The 25,462-nt window shown below is 42.7% G+C and overlaps 1 protein-coding gene across 3 annotated transcripts in view; it reads right to left on the reverse strand.

Annotated features, from left to right (window-relative positions):
* Nucleotides 1-25,462, reverse strand: part of Prkn (parkin RBR E3 ubiquitin protein ligase) — a 1,244,902-nt gene that overhangs the window by 160,639 nt on the left and 1,058,801 nt on the right. The window lies entirely within an intron of this gene.

Genomic DNA, 25,462 nt, shown 5'->3' on the forward strand with positions numbered 1-25,462 from the left:
TTACAGATACCTTAGGAAGCCCCCCACCCCCGTCATGGCACTTTGTTAATGGCAGAGCAGAGCTCCTCTTCCTCAGTTGAGGGAACATAGACATGTTATTGGCACAAGTGGAGCCCAGTCATAGGATGGAGCCCAATGCCATGTGTGGCAGAGTGCCTGCTGAACCCAGGCTCCCGGCTCGTTTACCTGTATGACTTCACGCAGGTTAAGTTGAGTGGCTTTCCCAGATCCACACAGATACAGACCGACATGGACTTACTAAAGATGAGTAAGTCCATGCTGTGAGTTTTTGAGCTTTTCGTTTGTTTGTTTGTCACATACAGAGGCAAGGCTAATAAAAACCAAACCAGTGAAACTCACGGCCATTTCCCTGCATTGCTTTGCACCATCAGCGCCAAGAGCTAACTCTTTACCAGTTTTAAATGTTTCAGATCATCTCATTCTAAACCATATTTAAAATGGCCAAATTGCCCACACTCATGAAAGTAGACAGCAGATGACATCAGGGTAGAAGGAATTAATTAATTGTATAGTAATGTGATGACAGATAGTTTCTACCCTATCACTGATTGCCTCTGAGACTTGCAGACACGGAAGCAAATAAGAAAAATAGCAAATTATATTTCTTTTATTTATCAGCTAAGATGATGCTTTTGTAATCATTGGCTATCTACAATGATCTCTGTAGAAAGTGCTGGAAGTACAGCCAGCTATGTGCCAAATCTTGACGGTACCGCACCAAGGACCAAGCCAGCCCATACTGTTCTGCTTCTAATGCCAGGTAGGATCATGTGCCCATTGGCATATGCTCACAAGCATAGCTGGTTTTGCATTAAGGTTTGAGGAAAGCCAACCTACATTTAGAAAAGGCGACACAAGCTCATACTAAGGCCTAACTGTTTCTGAGGTAGAGATGTGTGACGTAATGATCCCATTCCCATCCTGGCTTTATAAAGTTCTCCCATCAATGAGTAGGGTCTTGCGTGCCACTCTCTGAAGACAGGATAGACTTGTGATACAGCTAAAATAATGGGGTGAAGCTACTATTCTGTAACTTAAGGAACCTTGCCCTCTTGGATTCCAGTCCCTACCACAGGGGTCAGGTTGACCTGTAGGAAGGGCCTCCTGTGACAGATGAGCCACTAGCTCACCCATTATCCCTAGACTGACTGGCTAGGGATAACTGAGGCAAGCTCTGACCAAATCAGCAGAAGCAGAGTGGTCTAGGTGGACCAAAGACTTGGAAGTAAAAACAGTTTGATTTCTATACATTGCTGAGGCTTTGTGGTTGTTGTTTGCAGAGTGACTGGGGAAGAGATAGTGAGTGTAGCATCCAAGTTAAGAGTAGCTTCCACCTGTGTGCTGAGGAATATGGAGCAGCAGCAGCAGCTTCCTCAGTAGTTGGCTTGAGATTGAGCCATGCCTATACGAATGGCTTTTATTTTTTATTTTTGAGACAGGGTTTCTCTGTGTCACTCTGGCTGTCTTGGAATCACTTTGTAGACCAGGATGACCTCCAGCTCACAGAGATCCACCTGCCTCTTCCTCTGCCTCTGCCTCTGCAGTGCTGGGATTAAAGGCATGCTTAATCATGCCCAGCTGGGATGGCTATTTTCTAAGTGGTCTCTTATAAAGGGTGTGGTCAGTTGATTGACAGCCCCTCACTGGGGCAACACAGCAGCAGCAGCAGCCACAACTGGCAGGAGGAGTGAACAGCAGCCTCTTTGGCCAGTCAGAAGATAGAATCAGAAACTACAACCTTGTTCTGTTAAAATTGGGTCAGGTGGCAAGACACTGCTCTTCTACAGTATACAGGTGCAAACTGGACTTCAAGGTTATTTAAAATGTCCCTTCAAGACTTTTACAATAGATTCTGCATCTATTTCAGATAATGTGGGGTGTGTCTAGCCATGGTGCCTTGAGCTTTGTCAAGTTCTGGGCTTACACAGGAATGAGCAAGGAAAAGTCTCCAGAGAAGCCTTGACGATGAGGCCGAGTGCTGAGTGGTCCTCGGCACATAGTGAAGCCAGGGATGGCACCACAAGGAAAAGTAAACAGGAGAGCTGTATTCCGTGAAGGGCTGCTAAGTGAATTCCAGTCCCATGAACCTTCCTAATTGTTCCCATTCTTCAAAATTTTCTATCTCCTTTAGTCACAGGAGCTGCAATTTAAATTACCTGAATGTGTTTCTGAAAGATTAACCAGAGATGCAAGAGAGATTATGGGAAGAATTCAGTGATTGCTTCAGGAGGCAAGAGTGTGAAAATATGGTGGTAATATCATCCTTGTAGACAGCGAAGGAAAGAAATGCTTTTTCTATAACACCACAGAGAAGGGAAAAGGATCAGAAAGAAAACAGAGGAAAAGTTTTGACGATCAGGAAGGAGAAAGAATCAGCTGGTTCTCAAAACATAAATGTTACAAGAACAATGAAGGAGCTCCCATCTGGACTTAGTGTTTCAATACTTGGGATCTTTGAAGGCTATAATGTTATTGAAATGATTATACCTAGGGGCTGGAGAATTGGCTGAAGGGCTGCTCTTCCACAAAACCCAGGGTTAATTCCCAGTATCCACATGAGAGGTCACAATCATCTATGCTGTAGTCTTAGGGGAATACAACATCCTGTTCTGATCTCTACAGGCAGTGAATCCATGGGGTACACAGAGATACATGGAAACAAAGCATTCATGCCCATAAGGTAATAATTTAAAGGTAATTATTACATTCAGTGCATCATATTAGAAAATGCAACCATTTTAACCTACAACTTTGTATTCTATCCAATGATTCTAAAAATTGGTATTATTTGATTATTGAATAATTGACACTTGTAATTGACAAAAATAGGTTTTAAATTAACTCTTGGAGAACAAGATGATATATCAGATGATGTTACCGATAAATGTATAGAATGTGTTCTAGTTATATTGGTGGCCCAAATATATAGAATATACAAATATATAGAATATACAAAGTTAATGTGTCAGTCGTCTATTGCCCAAGGCAGCCTACATTCACAACTTAGTACCAGGTACCACTCAGTGGCTTCTGCTTGACTATATGGGAATCATATACCCACACATAGGTACTTATGAATCAGCATCTTTCTAGTGCTATCTGTCCTTCAAGAAAAGCAAGCTTGACGAGTGCTCTTGACAATGTTCCATTTCACAACTTCAGCATGAAGTTACTGAGCAGAGTTGGGCAAATATGCTGTGATGGCCATCTCAGTTGTCAAGTTGACTACAGCCGGAATCATTTAAAACCAGAGATGTTGGGCACTTCTGTGTGTGTGTGTGGGGGGGATTGTCTTAATCAGATTGTTTGAGGCATGAAGACACATCCTAAACCTGGGCCACACCTTGTGGTGGCAGCCTAGATAAAAGGTCGCGCAAGAAGGAATTGGCCGCTCTGCTTTTTGCTTACTTGCCCTCAGCGTCTGATTGGCAAGGTAATCAATCTGTCCTGCTGCTGAGGCATCCCATTACCAACATCAGAATCAACATCTGTGGGATTCCAATGTAGACTGGAGATGAGCAGCTCTTCAGGAATCCCCCAGGACTCCAGTGCCAGCCTGCTAAAGACTGCTGAGAAACCTAGTGTTGTGAGTTGGAAAACAACCAGATTATTGGTCTTTCCAGTAGGAGTCAGCCATTGTTGGACTCCCCAGACTGAAGCCTGTTATCCAGTCTAATAAACCCTTTGGTATATGTAACATACACGCATCTCTTTATATGTATGTATTTGTAAATATATATGTATGTATATATTTCAATTCTATCATTCGGTTCCTTTTGAAAACCTTGACTAACACAATTGGGCATAAGTCACTTCTGGGAACCATTAGAGCTAGCTCCAGGTTCTAGCACATGTATGTACTCTCATGTGTATGTATGCACATTCATCAAATTGCAGTTGCTTGCTGCATTGAGCCAGAGACTTAGACAACTGTTTTATTTATGACATTAAGGACATACATGACAACAATGGGCACAGAGTGAAATAGTCAATGAGTGTGTCTTTTTACTGCCTTTTCTTTTCATACTGTTCACCAATTCTTTACCTGCTGTGGTGCTTAGAAGTTATAATAACATTCTCAAATATAACTGCAACATGGGCCAAGTCCTGCATCCATCCCATGCCTGCCTGGGAGACACAAAGGGTGTCAGGGTTCTCTAGCATAGGAGAACTTACAGAATGAATCTCTCTATGTATAGAATATATATATATATATATATATATATATATATATATATATATATATATGACTCAGAAGCTGTGTTCTAGTTAATCCAACAATAACAGCTATGACTGGAAAGTCCAAGAATCGAGTAGTTGCTTAGTACCTGGGGCTGGACGCCTGAGCTGGTCTTCCGTATACACCAGAATACTGAAGAACTAGACTCTACTGCCAATGAAGGAATGGACCTGCTATCCAGGTGAGAGCAAGCAGGCAAAGAACAAATGCTTCCTTCTTCCATGCCCTCATATTGGCTTCCAGCATTAGGTGTGGCTCATATTAGAAATAGGTTTTCCCAGTTTAATAGTTCTGGATTAAAGGTGTGTCTTCCAACCTCAAATCTAGATTAAAAGTGGATCTTCCCGCTTAAAATTAAGCAAAAGTCCCTCACAGGTGTGATCTATTTTGGGTAGTTTTAATTAATTCCAGATGTAATCAGGTTTACAAGCAAGAGTAACCATTGCAAAGAGCATCCTTTAAAATCTTGCTTAGAAGAGGCCGGATGCCACAAACTCAGAAGCCTGAAGCAGTCTCTTTCCATCATGGTCTAATACTCCTACTTAGGCCAAGCCATTGCCTTTCCATCTTCTCTGGAAGACCTTCTTCCCAGAGCAGAAATCTCCTTTTTGCCCATGCCATGGGCGAGTACAATAGTCCTTGGATGGGATGGTCCTGCACAGAAAGCCTCCTCTTTAGTTTAGCTCAGGTTACCCAGGACACTGTAGTCCCCTTAATACAAATGCTGTTTTAAAATATTTCCTTTTCTGTGAGTCCCCCAAGACTCAGAATTAACTTGAATAAATTCTCCTAATCTGAGCCAGTGTTTTAGAAAGCTTTTAATGCTCTAAATCACTTTGCACATACTAATGGCTTAACATTCACTTGTGATGGGAATTCTTACCTTGGTAAGTCCATAGATCGCAACTGTTCCAGGGATCTTTGGGGACAAGGGCTCCAGGAATCTTTGGGGACAAGAGCTTTCATCTGTGACATAGTGAAGTGATTTAGCAACTCAGGAAAATGAAAGGATTTTATTCTAGTGTTTTCCTAGTTTCCCCCTTTTATTTACTAATAAATACTTCCTGGCAGAAATATTTCTGTGTTGGCACAGGTATGGGAATGTATGATGGCCGCCTGTCCCCGCCAAGAACTATTTATTACTCTCCCAAAGCCCACCTTGTGGATCAAATGCGGCCTTTTCAATGTTGTAGGGGAGGCCAGTATTCTGGGAGCTCTTCCAGTGACAAAGGGAACAAGGTAGGAACCCCAAAGCTCAACCCAAGGAGAGGTCCCAAGATCACAGCTGAGAAATGGGGTTTCTCAGCCACATCCACTAGTTGCGTACAAACAGGGTTCCCCAGACCCCAGGGCGATCAGCATATCTGAAGTCTGTAAGAGTTTAGGAACACCACCTGAGATTGAGACGTTGCTAAATGATATATTGGACTGAGACTTGAACAAGGGTTGAGGCTAGACACTGAGTAACTTGTTGTCAGCTATGGTAATTAATTGCCGCCTCAGGAGATAGTATAATTACCTCCTAAGTAGCAATAGCTGCTTGTCCTGAATGATTAGGTGAAGCCCCACGTGGAAGCGGGAGGCTAGGCAAAAGCAAGCAGGCACATGAAGGAACAAACAAACAAGGCCTTTCTTCTATGTGTCCCATGTGCCAAGCGACAAAAGTATCCTTTTGCACACTTTGTGCTTTTACCTTCTAAGGCAGGAACTCTGTTTTGTGTTATTTGAATTATTACTCTGTGTCAGCTTGAATAATTGTAATTTAGGGCTCTGCTACTTGAAGCTGCTTCATAATTGCAATTTTGCCACTGCTATGAATCATCATGTGCCTGTGTTTTCTGATGATTTGAGGCAACCTCTTGAAAGGGTCATTTGACCCAAAGGGGTCATGACCCTAATGTTGACAACCATTGCTCTAGATTGTGTCAAATCATCATAAGAATAGTCAGTCTGATTAATCCAGCGTCCAGGAGCCAGAGGAAGGATGGGCCTGAGGGAGAACAGCACTGAGGAGGGTTCTGGAACTTACACAATGGATCCTACTATTAGGGAATGAGTAGAAAAAGATTGGCAAATAATCAGAAATACGGGAAATGCAGTAAATTGGCTACATGCCAAAGGCTTTTCACAGAGGAATTTGGGTAAGATTTGGGAAAGCTTTGCTTTACATCCTTGAAGTTGAAAATTCCTGTCATGATTTCCTTTGGTAAATCTACAAAGTTCTTTTCTCAGGAAACATTGGCTTTGAGGTTTGGATTCTTCAAACATCCAAGGAACTAACAGAATTTTAAAGTTTTGGTATTCATTTCACGTTTCTAACAATAAAAATGCCAAGAATAGATCTAGTGTGTACAATGTCATATGTACTGTTTTATTCCTGCAGCATGTGCTTGTGGGTATAAGGGTCTGTCTACTGGTATGTGCATGTGTGTGTGTGTGTGTGTGTGTGTGTGTGTGTGTGTGTGTGTGCAGCTTGCTTCCTGCTCTGAGGGAGGTTGATGCTACTGAGAATGTGGCTTCCTAGTGGGCCACTATCCTCCAATGCATAGTAATGGTGAGTGGCTTCGAGACTTTGAAAGTACCTAGGGTTGCTGAGCATTAGCTGTGCTTTCCTTTTACTTAGGTGTTTTCTAAAGAATAGTTGAGGCACAAACACCTAAGCTAAATAGCGTTTCAGAAGATGAATTGGGGGTGCTCACAAGGTACTCTGCTAGAGTTTCTCGGGGTTCTTTTGGGGACAAAAATGTCTGTAATGCCTCTTGGCAGTGTGCTCACTGAGACCAGGAATATGTGTGCCAATCTGCAGAAGCAGGGAAGGTGACGATGCTCCATCCCTCATCATCTATCACCATCTCTCAAACATTGTTAAAAATCCCTCTATAAATACTACCTGAAAGGTTTTTCCTGTGGAGATTTGTTTCCCTTTGAGTTAGGGTCTCGCTGTAGGTCAGGTAGGTCTTAAATTTCTAATCCTCCTGTCTCAGCCTCCCAAGTGCAAGAATTGTAGGTATGTTCCACCAAGTCTAACCAGTTATGGGGGACTTTTACACATGAAACTCTCCTATACAACAGTATCTTCTTTTCTTTGCACATGTATGCATACATTTGGGGTGTGTGTGTGCATGATGAGGCCAGAGGGGTTGACACTGGGTGCCTTGTTCGATTGTTCTGCACTTTATTTACTGAAGCAGGTCTCTCCAGAGCCCATTAATTCAGATATTCTAGCTAGACATCCTACTCGGGACCCATCCCCACTACCCCCAGCTCCAGCTTTGGGAATTATTAGCAGGCTGCCACACTCACGTGGTTTCTGTGTGTCTGCTGGGGATCTGAACTCTGGTCCTTGTGCTTGTATGGCAAGCATGCCATCCACAAAAATGCCTGGGTACCGTATTTAATATTGAGAGGAAAAAAAAAGGAATACTTGCTGTTTAAGAATTCTAAATGCAAAGCATTTATTTTTAGAAAAACAAAAGCAGTAAATTGCATGGTGAGATAAAAATCAGCCAGTAAGTACTGTATGGCAATAGCACTGTATCTATTAAACAAACACAAAGTGGTTGCCAACTCATTCAAGCTCTAAATTAACCTTAAAATAAAAAAGTAATCTCAATTTACCACATCCTAGGTATTTGTTTTAGATGAAAGTAATATCACAAAACTAAAATTCTTAAGTAATTCCTAAAAAAAACAAAAGAAAACCACCACCACCACCACCAAAACCCAAAAAACTAGTATGCAGGAAAGGTATTGGTTGATACTTTCAGTTGGTTAGGGTGTTAGGAGTGTCCAGTGATTCAAGATCACACTGGTGAGTCTCAGTGTTTTCTTTCACAGTTGCATAAAATTTTGTCATCTGACAGGTCGAACCCTGGCACTTAATATTCCTCTGTTCTGCATGAGAGTGCACGGACCCCATTTCTCTCCTCTTCTTAGCTAGTGATCAGACATACCCTCTGATTCTACCTTCTACTGAGGGAAGGTAGAATCAGAGGGTATGTATGATCACTTCCATGATGGCTGTGCAAAATTTCTTCAACCCTCAGGGGCCCAACAAAATTCCCTTACCCGCTAGAGTTCCAGTCTTCAATTTTGTGGTACAACATGTGTTGGGCAACTTGGGAGATAACGGGCATGTAAAAATAAAGAGAAGACAACCTTTGCTAACCCTCCGGGGACCTCCCAGATGAGGGTCAGGGAGCAGTGTGTGTACAAGCGATGTGATGAACACAACATGGACACTTTCAAGGTGATGTGGCCTGAGGCTGAAAAGGCCCTGACAACTCTGGATTCCTGTGTGACCTCATCTGATACAATCATGTGCTGCCATATGGGTAGGACATCTCATGAATGTGTGTCCTGTCTTGCCCCCAGCTTATCTATTTCTTGTGCAACTCTGGTAATGTGGCCATATTGTCCAGCTCAGTGCCGCACACACAGGTGACAGGCAATTAATGCAAACAGGATGCATAAGTGATTTTCCCTGCGAGAGTTACTGATTTATTTTAAATATAACAAGTGATATACTAAAATTTTCGCCAGTGAACGTTTCTTATTAAAATAGCACAGTAGCTGAAAACAGCACGTTTCCACTGATTGCCACAGGAGAAGAAAAGATGAACTCCTCAAACTTCTGTCGGAAATGTAAATCAGACACCACTGCTATTCCAAGTATGACACAAGATGGCGTATGCAAGGTGCACTCCAGAAGCCTTGATCTGGGTCATGCTCCATTCTACCTGGCTGAGCCTTTGCATGTGGGATGGGAACAGAAAGCATGGCAGATGAATATGTCAGTTCTGCTGAGGAATCTTCTAGAACTGTGGCTCTGCTCCCAGTTTATGGTGACACTGCATGCTATTCTATCTGCACAAATTCAGAAGGTTACTGAAGAGACTCCTTAGTGTGAGGGGCAAGTACAGCTTTAAGGGTAAGATTAGGAGGTGAGGTCTAACGTTTCATCCCTGAGAACACAGACAACAAAATGCGCATTTATGTGAGCAGCGGTAGCGTATGCGTTGCTTAGCAAATATTCAGTCCCGTTAGAAATGAGAACGGCGTAATACCCCACATAGAAGTTGGGTTTTTTTTTTCTGCCTGAAAATATTAAAAAACAAAACACTGGAGACAGGGAGGAAGTAGACAACAATATTGAGAACTAATGATAAATAGAGAGAAGAGAAGAGATGTGGCGGTGGTGGACATCAGTCCCTGCAGTGTCCATCTGCTCTTTGGGGTTTGGGAAAAATCTCAGCCAGGTACATGACCTCCAGATGAGGCCACTTCTGCTGTCTTTGGGGCTACCCACATTGCCATGCAACCGGTTTGTCTTCTGCAGGGTCTAACGACGTTGCTGACTCTCGATATGAACTGATCGAAAACTGGAGTGTCCTCTTGTCTCTTTGTTCCTAGCTCACGTGTGAGCTTGGCAACTACAGAGTGGGAGTGGTATTGCCATCCCACCTCCAGACTCTCAGGGCCCAGACACAAACTTCAGTCTGCTTGAGGCAACGCTCTTTGCTTCGAATCTAGTCACATACCATAGGAACGGAATGTAGGTCTACAACTCATTTACCCAGAGAAAGTTTTTATGGCTACTATAGCAACAGTGGGCACAAAAACTATTATGGGTTACAACCTGAAGACATTTTTGTTTTTTCCTGATACTAAAAGTTCTTGTCAAATACCTGTTTGTTTGCAATTATCTTTAGGAAATTAAGTCCTTCAGCCACTATTAAGAGGAAATAAAGGGGCCAGGGAACTAAGTTGCTCAAGCATTTGTGTGAGCATGAGGTTGAAAGCATGAGGACCTGAGTTTGATCCCCTGTCCCCATGGTAAAAGTCTCATGTCATGCTACACTTTGTTGTCCTAGCAGAGATAGACAGATCCCAGCCTGGGGCCTGTTGGCCAATCTAGTTTAATGAGCATGCTCCAGACCCCAAAGAGAGAATATATCTTAAGAACGAGATGAACAGCCTCTGAGGACTGACAGCTGAGGATTCCGCAAACATGTGCTCCCACTCACAAGCACACACCTAACAGGGTGGATGGGGGTGGGGGGCAAGTTTCATCTGGAGAGACGAAAGCTCCTGTTCACCTGGCTTAAATGGAGAAGGCAGACATTCTCCTTCATCAAAGGTGGCTGATTTACTCAGTCCAGTAATCAAGAACAGAAAGGCCTGGATCTCCTTGAACCCACTATAGAAATGATCCTGGGGCTAGTGTGCCCCTATTAGACTACTCGGAGCTCCTTTCTCAATCAAGAATGGGGTTAGCTGCCCAAAAGACGAACACTCGTCAAAAATGGGGCTGGGTGGATCAATGGATGTCTTGAGGAAAGGCAGAGCTCACCTCAAGCCTGCTGGAGCCCACATTGATTCTGTCAGTGACCTGAGATAAATAAGCCTGGTAGGGCTGGGCGGCAGGCAGCAGGGATCTCTTCCACCCAGGAGCAGGCCTGTGTGGTATGGGAAGGTAAGCGGACTTTAGTGGAGGCTTCCTGCTGCTGGGTTCCTTAACTTTCTGGGATAATTGTGTCCCTGCTGGTGTCTGATTTTCTATCAATGGCATTTAAAATGGTGCCCAGAAAAGTAAAAGCTCCCCCAGTAAGTGGTTTATTTAAATCTTGTTCATTATGGAAGTTTGGTGCTTTGGGGAATCTGACAGAAACAGCCTCTGGTTTCTTTAGAACAACAATCCAAAAATACACACGGAGCCTCAAAACACAATCTTGAGACCTTTTTTTTAAAAAAAATATCTGTTGACATTCAAGATGTGGAGTGGTTTCCCTTCAGCCCATCATGGGAAGTGGATTCCTGGGTCAATAGATTCAGGACAACAGAGATCTTATCTCTTTAATCCTATCTTTCTGCTCCAGCCTTTCTTATTGATTAAACATCCCTTGCACTTCACAGGGGCATAATGCTACTCAGACAAAGACCCTGCTGAGTCTTTCAGAACTTTGCTTTGATTCAGACTTATTTCTTTCCAAGTAGCAGTCATCTCCTGAATACAACCTTTGCTATCATCTCCTGTTTACATGTAAAGCTGCTTTCAGGGATAGTCTAAAGACTGATAAATAAATAACTGCCGATTTCTTGCCCATTTAAAGCACTTTACATTCTTTAAAGATCCAACAAGTGACATTTTATCTCATTTCTGCACAAGACTGACTTACCCAGTGGTTGAACTCAAGAGCTCTTTCTCTTAATAACTCTTCCAAGTGATTGGGCTGTGACAGCATGAAGGCCTGCTTACATGAAGAAGCATATTTCATGTTCTTAGAGGGGGGGATGCAAAACTCCTGTGTTGTGATTTGGTGAATTCGTTTTTGTTGTTGTTGTTAATTTTTAAAAATTTTATTATTTATTATAATTTATTCACTTTGTATCCCTGCTGTGGTCCCCTCCCTCATACTCTTCCAATCCCACCCTTCTCCCTCTTCTCCCCTTATGCCCCTCCTCTAGTCCACTTTCCCTTCTATCTGATCCTAGCCTATCAGGTCTCATCAGGACTGTCTGCATTGTCTTCCTCTGTGGCCTGATAAGGCTGCACCCCCATCAGGGGGAGGTGATCAGAGAGGCAGCCACTGAGTTCCTCTCAGAGACAGCCCCTGTTCCCCTTACTAAGGAACCCACTTGGAGACTGAGTCTATGGGCTACCTCTGAGCAGGGGTAGGGAGAAGGACATAGCTCATTTGGTAGAGTGTTTGTGTACTACACACACTCAGTGGCACTGCAGAATCAGGGCCCAGCAATGCACACTGCACTTGGGAGGTAGAAGCAGGAGGATCAAAGGTTCAAGGTCAAAGGTCATCCTCTGATATATAGCAAGTTCAATTGACTTGGGTTACACAAGAATCTGTCTTACAAACAAACAAACAAAAAACCCAAAATAAAACAAACAAAAACCCCTGAAATTCTTTAGGTATTGTGACATTCTTTTAGAGGAAAATAATCTATGTAGATAGCAACAGCAATAGTTAAAGGAGGTTGTCTGTTGATAGACCTGTCATTTAACTAATACCTGAAAAGAACTAGAAAAAAAATTCAATTGATATCACATTCCTGGGCTGTCTGTGATTGTGAGGCAGTAACCAACATGGCATTTTAAAGATGAGCTTGTGAGGGGGGGGGAGTGGGGGCAAGTCTGCCTTCTTCCTAAAGAGTGCGGAGGACAGAGTGAAAGAAGCAGACATCCAGGGCCAGCTCTGGTTTCTACAGAGAGAAAGGAGAAAATTGCTTTCTTTGTGGAAGTGCACACCCACTTGACAAATGACCTCCTGAAGGGCATCAGGAGTTGTGTCTCCTTCAGAAACAGCTTCTTCCTCCAGCATTCTTCCAAGCCAGTTCAAAGGGAGGGAGAAAAGGAAGGGGAGGAGGAGAAAGGGGACAGAGTACATTCATTTGTCTTACTTGATTTTTAAATTTTCTCTTTACAAAACAAATCCATAAAACAGGCATTAAACAAACAAACAAAAGCCCCACTGTGGCTTCTCACTCTATTCAGAATATAAGCTTCCATACAGATGAGTGGGTGAAAGGCTGGTGCTCTAGGCTCATGTTGTCCTACCAGAGATGCCTCCTGTCAGATATTCTTCATTCCTGCCTGAGGAGCAGTAAAACTCTGAGGAACAAACTGGCAAGGTCCTTGACTCCAGTGAAAACCAAAGTGGAGAGGAAAGCCAGCAGCCACATTGCTGCCACAGTTCCTGGAGCAGATCACCAGACCCTAGAGCCCACCAGCAAGGTGAAATTATGGCAAGGGACAAACTATGTTAACTTCTGGGAGTCTGTGGATAGAGCCTTTTCCATTGAAATGTCTGCCAATGTGAGAAAGGTACTCTTCTATACTGTTGAGTGCTCATCCAGAAGCAGGACTGAATGGAATGTTGTCTCCTGGTACCAGGAGTGGGGTTGACTGAAGTTGTTATATGCTGACTTTTGGGTCCTCATTTATCTGAAAAGGGAGAGCACACTGCTTGGCTGCTTTCATGCATTGGAGGCCTGGGATCTGGGCATCACAGGAGCCAGTCTCTATCCTGTGGAAGGAGAACTATATACAGAAGACACAGTAAAATAACATTGTGAAACTGGAGGTTCATAAGGGACAGGAAGATTGCTGCAGTGTGAGGCCCTGCCTTAAAATTAAAAATAAAAACAAACAAAATGAACAGCAAAAAAAATATAATACCTAGAATTCAGACATGTGTGAACTAGATTGGGATTTATTTTCTTGTAATTTAGGAATTACTTACACTATTTAAGAATGACACAAAAACCTTGAAGCTCATTTATTTGCACCCAGCCTCCCAATCCTTCGGATGACATGTTTCATAAAACTTATTTTGCACGTAAATTAAATCTCCCAGCAGACTTCATTCCCATTTTTCTTAACTATGTCATTCAGTTAAATTGGTATGACAGGAAGATATGCTTGATGCAGATTACAAGCATGAAGGAATGTTGAGCCGGGCCACCTGCACACCTTGCTTATGCTGAGAATAGTAGCCAGGTTGATGGATATGGTTTTCACACCCGGCCTCTCCCACTGAAAAGCACCCCCCCCCATCACACACATTCACAATAAAACCCAAAGGAAACATTCTTATAGCACTATGGACTGGTCTAAGTAATGCAATGACTTGTCAGGCTGTCTTTGACTGTGATTTTCCTTCTCTTTTTAAAACGTTTGACTGGCATGACAATTTTATATCGTGTACTGTTGCTGTGTGATAACTCCATGCAGATGATGTGTCATGATCAAGCCAGGGTAGCTTTTGCATCTCCTGAAACTGACCGTTTCCTTGGGTTTGGAGCCTCCAAACTCCTTCATCACTTTTAGTTTGTTACAAAACAGATAATCAGTTATAAGCCACAGTTACTCTGGTAGAACACTGCTATACAATCATTGTCATTGTGTGTTTATGGTGGTATGTGTGTGTTGCACTTGTACCGTGGCAGGTGAGGAGGTCTTAGAACAACTTTCAGGAGCTTTTTTCCTCCTGCTATAGATTCTGGTGACAGAACAACAGTCATCAGGCAGGCAGAACTTTTCTACCCACTCTCAGGCCTCATTGCTTGTATTTTTAACACATGACATTATTAAGTTGTTTTAGTATATACTTCAGATGTTTAATTAAGAAAAATTGTAGCTCATAATCTCAGATACAGTAGTCTTTTATGTTACAATAAAGTAAAAATATTAGAATTCTATGTTTGGAAACCTGTGTTAGAGAAGGCTTTAAACTGCAAGTAAAAGCCTTCTCTCTCACTCTTGTTCCTCCATACCTACACCAGTTTTAATGGTTAATAATAATAATCCAGATCAGACTTTATAAATCTATGAACATAGATTTTATTTTTTACTATTTTTATTTAATTCTATGTATTAAAAGTTAATTTACATGAGTGCACAGACTGACCTTGTTCATTGTCACAGGATATGTAAAAAACACCTTTAACCACTATCATATTAGTGAAAATTTTATTGTCTCTTAGTCTTTATTTATTAAAAAAGAGTGCTTTAGGGAATATCCTATTCAAAGCATGTAGCTCAGTTGGTAGAGTGCCGGATTCACAAAGCCCTGGGTTCAAAGCTTCAACACCTTAAACCTAGACATGGTACCACACACCTGTCATTCTGGAGGTGGGGATAGGAGGATCTGAAGCTCTGAAGCCCAGGGTTATCCTTAGTTGCACAGTGAGTTCAGTGCTAGCCTGAAATACCTGAGACACTGCCTCAAAAAAAAAATCACATGGCTCTTGAATATCTCCCAGAAAGACCTTGGCAAACCTTTGTGAGTCTGTCCATGAGGCCTCATTCTAGCAGGACAGCATTGCTCTTATATGCAGGACCAGGGGGTAGGGTTATGACACTCAAAGAAGGAGAGAAAACTTTGATCAGGAGGGATAATCCCATGAAGACATTGAAATATGTGGGCACCAATTCTTTATATTCAAGGCTAGTTGAATTCTAGCATCATTATTTCAAAAATAAAATCTTCACATGAATGCAGTAGAGACTTTTTAAGACTCAGAGGGAAATGAGAGAAGCATCAGCTGTTACTGAACTGCCAAACTGGCTGTAGAGGTGCCAGCGTCAACAGTACAGGTAGGACTTGAGTCCTCAGAGTGGCAATGTAAACTCGGTCATCATCTTTGGGGTCCCACACAGCATGCAACAGCAGAGATTTGACATATTAATCAAGTTCGTTATTTGGAAAAAAGGTGTTTTAAGTGGAGTGATATTCTACTTGGGGCTTGAGGTGATTCTGACTTTTTAATCCATTTAAGTCAGAGAGTCTGCCTAAGTTTAGATGCAGAGAGAATAAGGGCTATCCCCAGTTGGAAAAAAAAAAAGGTGAAAGGGAACAAATAAACGCTATATAACACAATGTATGCACCTATTTTGGGAGAGTATTTGGGTATATGGTGAGCCTGACACACAGTAACAACATGGATGATCCTCAAGAATCCTGATGCCAAGAGAAATAAGCAGGGCACACTATGTGACTCCACTTATATGAAATACCTGGGCAGGGGGAATTCATAGAGATGGAAGTGAGGAGCACAGTTTGATGAACTTCCACTTGGGGTTAGGAGACACTGGAGCAGAGGGATGCTGTCCACAGACAACACTGGGAATGTTTTCAGTGCTATCAACTTGAGCATTTACATGATCAAAATGCAAAATTGTGTTATATATATTTACCACAATAAAAAATGATGAATGAGAGAACAAAGACTCCTGCTCTGATGATCATACTTTGTGATCTGTGGAGGTGAGAAGTAGAGAGTGAAGCAAGTGAGGCAGAATGAGCATCAGGATCAGGAGGTCGTTTTCCAGAGCGATGTGAAGGGCAAATAAGTACGCTGATGTAGAGGAGGGAATGATGGAGATGGCCTACATACACAGGTACGAGGGTCTAGCTCCCTCAAGGGCTGGTGTTTGGGAGAGAGCCTAATGACAAACAGAGCAGAGAGGAGTCAGGGAGAACACTGTGTCTATAGGGCTCCTATCAACAGAAGACCAAGGACTTAAGATACCAGACTAAAATCACATAGTGTAATCAGATGGAGTGCAGCTGCCTGTGTCCCCAAGAATCATCACCAACAACCTGTGGCTGGAAAGGGACAGAGCCTAGCCCTCAGAATGCTGGGACAGGAGGAAGACTCAGAACCACATCTTACAAAAAGGCTCTGGTTCATTTCCGGCTGACTGGGCTCAAGTTCTAGCAGTGTGATCATGCTAGAAGTGATGTGCGGAAGTGATGTTCAAATATGACAATAAAACCAAACCTTTAAATACTATAGTTTCTTTGTGATGGTCATACTATCTGACACTGTTTTATGACACACACACACACACACACACATACACACACACACACACACACATCCATTATGAGAGAATATTCTGTTCTCCACAACTTTAACTTTTATGAAAAGTTGGAATATGTCATTCATTTAACAAAGACCCTTTGACAATGAGTTGTTTCTCATCACACACAATCATAAAAAAATGCATCTTATCTTTCTGAATTGATCTTAAGCCCATTAGAGATGTCAATAGCAGTTTTAGAATTAAGAGGACTTTTACTATAAAGACGTACTTTCAGAAATGCAAGTGAGCCCTGAGCCGGGTGCAACAATAGGATTTCATGACTAGTGTAACGCTACCACTCCTTAAAGCAGCTTCTCTTTGCAGCCGGTAGAAGCCATTACAGAGAATCACAGCTGGGCAAAGTGCAGAGAACAAGTGACTGCGGAGTGCCCAACCCCATGGGACAGCTATAACATCAACCCTACACCCCAGGCTCAGGGGACGTGACTGACGGGGCAGGGGAAACTTAAGGGGCAGAAGACCGGGGTGGGGGTTGGTTGCAAGTGTTTTCTGTGTGTGATGGGGGTTGTGCAGCCATGAGCTCTTAACAACTATGGCTGCCTGCACAAGACCACACTAGTCAACAGCCCAGCATGGACGGTGGAAAGGCTGGCGAGTCCCCACCTCTAGGTGAGGAGTTACAGGCTGTCAGTGACTTGGAGGGAGACAAGTCCCCTGATAGACTGAGGGCGCCTGTGTCGTCATCACTACATGCATATGGCCAACACTAATTAGATTCAATAATCACACAGGCAACACATGCACGCGCACACAAGCACACACTCACACATGCACCAGTATAATCATAGAACATATAGCAGAGAAAAAAGGATGTGGGGGAGGTATAGGGAAAGCTGGAGGTGGGCAGAAGTGGCAGATATGATTAAAATGCAGTGTACGCTTATGAAATTCTGAGGAAAAACTACCAAAAATACATGTGAGACAAACATAGCATATGATTTGAAAGTCATTTATCAGTTCTCTACTAAGAGGAAAGCACACGGGCCTACTAGCTTTGAGGACGAGCTCTTACAAGCTCATTATAGCTAGTGCTATACTGCTTAGCACTTGGCACTAAAAACATGATCGGAATGACTTGAATCTCAAGTTGTTTCATGAAACACCTGTCTTGGAAAAACAGAGCACAGGAAAGGTGGCTCCTGCGCTACAGAGCTGAGAAGATGCATTCGCAGCATTCCGCTGGCTCAGACAACTGCAGGCTTGCATAGCAAACACTTCTATCAGAAACTCCTCTACCCGGTTTAACTCATGCTTGCTAGTCTTGTGATCATACATCTATCCATGTGCTGTCACTCCATTTTCAGTCAAGAAAGAAGAGAAGAATGGGGGAGCCTTGGTTTGGGGACACTTAAGGGAGAAAGGAAACGCCACGGTTGGAACAGGTTTTAGTATGCGGGCCAGGCTGGCTCTGATCTCTGTGCGTAACTGAAGATGACCTTGGTCTTGTGATCCTGTCTCCACCTCCCCAAAGTTGGCTTTACCGGCATGTACCACCACCTCCATCTTTAGGTGGTTCTGGTGTCTGAACTCAGAGTTTCATGTACACTAGGAAAGCACTCTGCCAAACGGGGTACTATCCAGCTAAGATGAACTTTTGAATAAGAGCTAAATCAGAGTCCCCGAGACACGATGTAGGGTGATAAACTGTGCAGTGTATCTACCAAACAAGAGGGAGAGGCTGAGGCTATTCCTGATGTGGAACTTACCCCACAGTTTGACTGACCTAAGCCAGTAACTCCATTCGACAAACGATGCAGCGACTGGCTCCTCTCCCAGTCTAAGTGTTAAACACAGGGACCCATTGCTGAACCCACATTCTCCATGTTGCATTCCTAGCTGGCTCCAAAGAGAAGTAAATTTCCACCAGGCTGTATCTGTTTAGTTTGCACTCTAAGCCTGTTCCTCATTTCCTCGCACCAGCCCCAAGAACCCGTGCTGCATGATCCTCAGTTTGGGAAATGTACCATCCCATCTCTCTATGCCCTTCAAGTTGGCCTGAAGCTCCCATCAAGCTGCCTCTGCCTCCTCAGTGCTGGCATTCCAGGAACACAACACCAGGCTTGGCCTGCTTCGTATTCTTGTATTCTCTTGTTAAGCACAACTGTGGAGGTCAAAGTGTTCGGAGTCAAGATGCAGGAAACTTATGGACTGCTGGTGCTACCACTTGGGATGCGCATCTTACCTTTCTCCAGTAGATTTTTCTTTGGTGCCAAAAATGGGCTGTATCTATAGTGTTGAGTATAGTTGCTACCTGCCTCATAAGACCACTTAGCACTCAGAATGGGCTACTGGAAGGAACTGGATAGTTGATTGTATTTAGTTTTGCTATAAATAGTAGCATATTTGCACGTTCAACAGCCTAGCCCTAGGGAGAGGTCAGAGCACCATCAAGATAAACCCACAAATCCAGTAGTCTCTTCCACTAGACCAGGGAGGGGCCTTCAGCCAATGTGTGACCACACTGACTTCCTAATACAGAGGGCTAGGTCTTAACATTTTGAAAAGATAAAAATTATTTCATACTTGTGTGTGTGTGTTTGTGTGTTTTGCTGTGACAAAATACATGCTAAGGAAAAGTCTAATGGAAGAAAGGGTTTTCTTTTTCTAGTGGGGGAAAGGGCCTCCACAGGTGCATGACCACATCACTTCATCACTTCACGTCACTTCTGGGCCCTGAGTGGAGAAAGGGCAGCTTATGTCAGGACAAGGGGTAGAGGAGGGGAAAGAGCAGAATGAAGATTGCCTGGGAACAAGCTATTCCTTTCAAAAAGATGCCTCAAGGGACTTTCTTCCTGCAACTAGCCTCCATTTCTAACGCCCCCGTCCCTGTTCATCTGTGAAGTCATCTGTTGATGTGGTTCCTGCCCTACTCTCCCACCCATCACTCTCTACAGCAACCCTAGCTGGGGACCACGCCTCCAGCACAGGAGCTTTCCAGAAGATAAGTTATATCCAAACAGAACAATACTCTCCTTCATTTAAACAGAAAATGACTAGAGACAGCAGGATGGCCAGATCTTCGCTGGATTATAAAGCATACACTTTAAATCACAGAACACCATCTTTCGAGGAACAGTTGTCAGTCGACAAACACTTTGCAGAGGAACGGTATGCGGGAACTTGCTTGTACATTTGTGAGCGGTTTCTTTAATTAAAATAAATACTCTCCAAAGCTTTCTATCTTTGCACCCCAAGCTGTCTCACAGGCAGAAAGTCTAGCAAGACTTATTTCCAATCTGCAAATGAGCCAATCTTGGTGTTGAAATTAGATTTTTGGACATATGTCAAATAAACAAGGAATGCATATTTTTTTGACATTTCCTAGCATTGATCTTCTTTCAAAAATGCTTTTTGATGAGAAATGTTTTATAGATTAAAAATTAACATATCAACATGGCATGGTTCTATCTGGGGTGGGTTTGTAGGTTCAGGCAGTTAGGACGAGGGAGGTACAGCAGAGCATGAAGCTTCAGACTCATGGCCTATGTTTAGTCATCCTGAGGAATGTTTGTCATGTCTGGTGTTGCCTTGAATACATTATGGTGTGAGCCATATACTTGTAGAGTCTAGAGTTTAATTCCAGTTCTTTATGAAAGAATAAACCCAAGAGTTGACAAAATATTTCATTGTAATTTGTGTATTTTCATAAAAATAAACTAAGATCTCCTTAAAGAGCAGCAAAGAAAGCCAGGCATGGTGGCACATGCCTGTGGTCCTCGTGAGGGCTTCCTTGGTTACCTACTGAGTTTAGGGCCAGCCTGGGCTATTGAAGAGCACAATCCAAACTGAACTGAAATGAAAACAAACAGAAGGAAGAGCAAAGAAAACAGTTCCCCTTGTCCTTTCATTAGTAAATACCGACTGTCTGTTTGCTTTTCATTTTTAAACAACATATTGATAAAGGGCTGTATATCTTATTGGCTAATTTAAGTTTTAATTCAACCAGACTTTAAATCCTGGAATCTTCACTGACTCCTTTCCTATGCAAAGACTGAAAACAAGGGTCAGATTCTCATCTCACTAAAATTTCCAGTGACACATTTCATGCTACTGGTATTGCGTAGTTAGAAGTCACCATTTTCAACATAGACACAACATGGCCATATTCTGCGTGTTTTTATAAATCTAGGTTTGGTATGGCATTTACAACTTGAGTCTGATTTTTAAGACTCGTTCTGAGGAAAGTAGTGTAAGGCAGCACCCTTGGATTGGAGGACTCAGGAGGGGCCTGTGTAGGCGAGGGCCTGAGGCACCTGCTGTGCTGCTCATCTAACGAAGGTCTTCAACACACAGCCATTACTTGATAAAGGAAGGAGTGACTGCTCAGTGCCTAAAGAAATTCCTTCTCATTCTTTAGCAGAATATGGTTTTAAGGGGAGGAAAAATGGCTCAGTGGTTAAGAGCATTGTCTGCTCTTGCAGAGGACCTGGGTTTGATTCTCAGCACCCTCATGGCAGATTACAGCTGTCTGTAACTCCAGTTCTAGGGAATCTGACACCTTCACACAGATATACATACAGGCGAAACACCAATGCACATGAAATAAAATAAATTTTAAAAAAGAATGTGGTTTTAAAGGTCTCTTGTTTTTGTTTGATTTCTTTTCAGTTGATATTAAATTTTGTCCCTGGATTTCTAATTTAAAACATACTTATTCTTTCAAATTTAGTTATTATTAAAAAGGTATCTTCCAGATATATTCCAGTCCAAGATAGCACCAAATAAGACAAATAAGTTTGACTTATCAGGGACTTAGGAGGTTTTGCTCTTATAGCTTCCTGCATTCCAGGTCAGTGACTATAGTGTATTTCATAGTTTATCACTATTTTCCAGTATTAAACATGTCAACATTTTGCATAGAAGTCATAAAAGTTAGTGAAGTCATTCTGGAATTGTAAGAAGGCTGCAGGAAAGAATAATGTATCACAGGAGCTCCTCAGGAAATCAATTAATGCTTTTATGAGCCATAGTCAAAATATGATCAAAGGCTTAGATGAGAATGAAATTAGGTATTTGATCTCCAAATACATACTTTGTTGAGTCCTGGCATGGCTGGTGACAACTAAAATCTCACGGCTCCCAAGAGTAAAAAAGGGGCTACCAAGAGCAAGAAAGTGCTCCCAAGAGTATGAGAGTGCTCCCAAGATTAAGAGATATCATGTGCCAGTATGTGGAGCTCTCTGTTTGGCTGTGGAGGGATCCTTTGATAGGTGACTTTAGTAGTACCTCCATACTCTGGATCGACTTTCTGTGAATCTCTACACGGGGCATTATATCCTAGGAGTGCTATTAAAACATCCACATCATGTTATAAAAGGATATGGTCACACTTAAACACTTTCTGAAGACATTTTTGTGAGGCTAGGTAAGCAATTCTAACACCATGATAGACCATTGGCAAACAATTGCAGTTAATTCCTATTACTTCTGCGTTATTTGAGCCACTCATTCATTCATTTACTCGCTGGAGCCTCAAACACATCATTTGACTGCGAAGAAGAATGTAGACTTAGGACAGGAATACAGAGACGAGAAATCAGTACAATATTTCAACTCAAATCCTAGGTGGTGGTACCTTCTTTCAAATCATTCTTTCCTCTAGTAATGAATCTGTTGTGCCATCACAAATCTCCGAGGCTATTGCCAGATAGACCTGGACCGGCAAAAGCACAGAAAACCTTGTTAGGGCATGTTAGGTAATGCCCACTGCTCCTGGCATAGGAGAGAAAGGTAGACAGGGTGAGGGGATCTCATTTTCCAAAGGACATGGATACATGTTTGAACAACCGAGTCCTGCATACTAATCTTACTATATGTGTTGGAGAAGTCCATGTCCATCAGAACGTTCAAGCCTACTTTCTTCAGATGGAAACTATACACACTGGCCCAGGAACACATGGATCTAGGACACAGATCTCTGCTGCAGATAGGGCTTAACTCAGGGTAGTTTTGAGACTATGTGGAAGAGTGGATCAAATGAATGTTCTCTAAGCAATTTCTCTTGGATATCAGGTCTTATGAGTAAGTGTTCAATGAATATTGATGACGCCTTCGGATATAGTTATTGTTTTATCACTGTGAAGAGGCACCTTGACCAAGACAACTTATGAAAGAAAGCACTTAAAATGGGGGCTTGCTTACAGTTTTAGAGGGTGAGTCCATGACCATCATGGCAGCGAGCACGGCAGCAGACAGGCACGGTGCTGGAGCAGTAGCTGAGAATGCACATCTGATCTACAAGCAGCCCACAGAAGGAAAGAGTGGGCCTGTTGTGGGCTTTTGAAACTTGAAAGTTCACCGTCCCAGGGGGGTGGATGGGACACCCCTCCTCCAACAAGAACATATCTCCTCATCTCTCCCAAAACAGTTCTGCCAGCTGGGGATCAAGTATACACACATATGAGTCTCATCCAAACCACCGCAATAACCTATTAAATATATCTATTTCCTGCATACCCAATGCCATTCTAGCTAATTCATACTATGTTATTAGAATCCACACTAATCTAACATTGGCTGCTGTGTTATATATACCTGTCTTGGAGGTGAGAAGACTGCAGCACGGGGGATTAAGACTATTAGTAGTTGGTGGGGCCAGCATTTGAACTCAAGGTGCCAACCCAAGCCCCAGTCTAGGTGCTATGGAATCTCTTCAGAATTTCAACTGGGTTAATGTCCTTTGGTGAAAGCTGGAGATCTGAAGCAAATGGGGAAGATGAGGCCAATTTGTATGCACCAAGAAGCTACAGCTATGAGAGCCTATGGAACCTGAGAGGATGGAAAGACTGCAGTGGTGAGGCAGGAGGGAGAGGGAAGGAGAGAGAAGGGAAAAGGAAGGGAGAGAGGAGAGAGAGGGAAGGGAATAAGGAGGAAAAATGCAGGGAAAAGGGAGGGAGAGGGAAGGAGAGGTCAATTCAGCCTTTATAAACTTCTTTTCCTTTGTTCTTTTTTCAACTTCAAAATGCAAGTGACGGTAGTTTAAAATACACTCATGGGTTCTTCGATGTTTTCTTTCACTCTAGGGCCTAGTTCCCCACCTTTTGAGGGTAGTGGGCTCAGGAGTAGACTCAGGCTGAAATGATGTGAGTGACTGAGAGGATTTGACCCCACAGGTGCTGGGGTTCCCTCATTGCTCTTATCTGGGTCACATGATCAGGAAAGGTAGCTGCCATCTTGGAGACAAACAGTGAAGAACAGGGCCCTTTGGTGAGGGACCATGCCTCTGGCAATAGCCCAAGAGGATGAGGCCTTTCTTGCCTCCAGGCCTGTGACTAGAGGTGCCATCCTACAGGTAGGGCTGTCTGCAATCAGGCTCCTAGATGGGTGTTCCTCTCTGGAGTGCAACCTGTTGGGACTCCCTGAAGCACACCCACCCAGCCAAAGCCTTCATTGGTGATTCCTGACCCTTAGGAGCTCTGGAACATAGTAAATGTCCTATGATGAAATTTGGGGCTATTTGTTACATAACACCAGCTGATGGCTACAACCCAACAATTCTACTCCTGAAAACCATGAAACAGAACAAGTCAAAGTAAACTAAAGATTCGTAATATCCAGATTTCCAAAGAGGCACCTAAATATAGCCACTCTCCTTGAGGTAAAGTTTTTTCCCAGACTCACTAATCCAAAGGTATTGAAACCATTCAAAGGACCGTTAAAGCCATCAATTCCATGACTCTTCACTGTGACCTTCCAAAACCCACGCAGTTGATGAAGAAGAGAACTGACTCCCACAAGTTGTCCTCAGATTTCCACCCAATAATAAAATAAATTAATACGTTTTTTTAGAAAGTAATTTCTCATGATTTGGAGTCTAAATACATAGTCTACTCATGATGTCACACTGTATTAAAAAAAAAAAACCCTACCCAGATACCCAAATATGACATGAATGTTTCCAAAAATAGAAAATGACTTTAAACCTTCAAAGTTCTCAAAGGAAAGTAAGAAACAATGTAAAAACCAAGCCAAAGAAATTGTCCACCTCATGAAGAAATGTCAAAATCCAGCTTTATAGACAGAAACATTAGGATAACAGACAGACATACAAAGTGAACCATCAGTCTAAAACGATTATAACTCACTTGAAAAGAAAGTAGTTGACCCAATCTGATCCCTAAATGTGGCAGCTAGCTTTAGGCCATCCACAGTCAGTGTGGGCTACACAGTGACTGATGGAGACCACGGCTGAAGAGTATGGCTTGATTTACATGGTTTTGAGGACAGCGAACTTTACTTGAGTCTTCATTCTCATACAACTATGATTAATACTCGGAGGCACCTTTTGTTTGTTTGTCTGTCTTCCTTTTGGGGCATCGTGGCATATGACTACTTTTCAACTTCTGCGTCCTGTGCTGCACAGCACTGGCTTCACAGTGAGCTTCACTAGAGCGGCAGATGCTAACAAACGTACAAGTGACTTAACCAAAAGTTAGGCTTGGCGCTAGGACCCAGACAATTACACCTTCTTCTAGAAAGCTCCTCATGAATGTATAATTCTAAAAGAAATGTTTTCCATAAAAAATTCAATAGCATCTTCTAAAACTGCACTTTCTCTTCTTTCTTTCTTTCTTTCTTTCTTTCTTTCTTTCTTTCTCTCTCTTTCCTTCCTTCCTTCCTTTCTTCCTTCTCTCTCTTTCTCTCCTTCCTTCCTTCCTTCTCTCTCTTTCTTCTTTCTTTTTCTCTCTCCTTCCTTCCTTCCTTTCTTTCTTCCTTCTCTCTCTTTCTTTCTCTCCTTCCTTCCTTCCTTCTCTCTTTCTTCTTTCTTTTTCTCTCTCCTTCCTTCCTTCCTTCCT

This window comes from Psammomys obesus, unplaced genomic scaffold (genome assembly GCF_907164565.1).
Source record: "Psammomys obesus unplaced genomic scaffold, mPsaObe1.curated_primary_1811, whole genome shotgun sequence".
Lineage (NCBI taxonomy): Eukaryota > Metazoa > Chordata > Mammalia > Rodentia > Muridae > Psammomys > Psammomys obesus.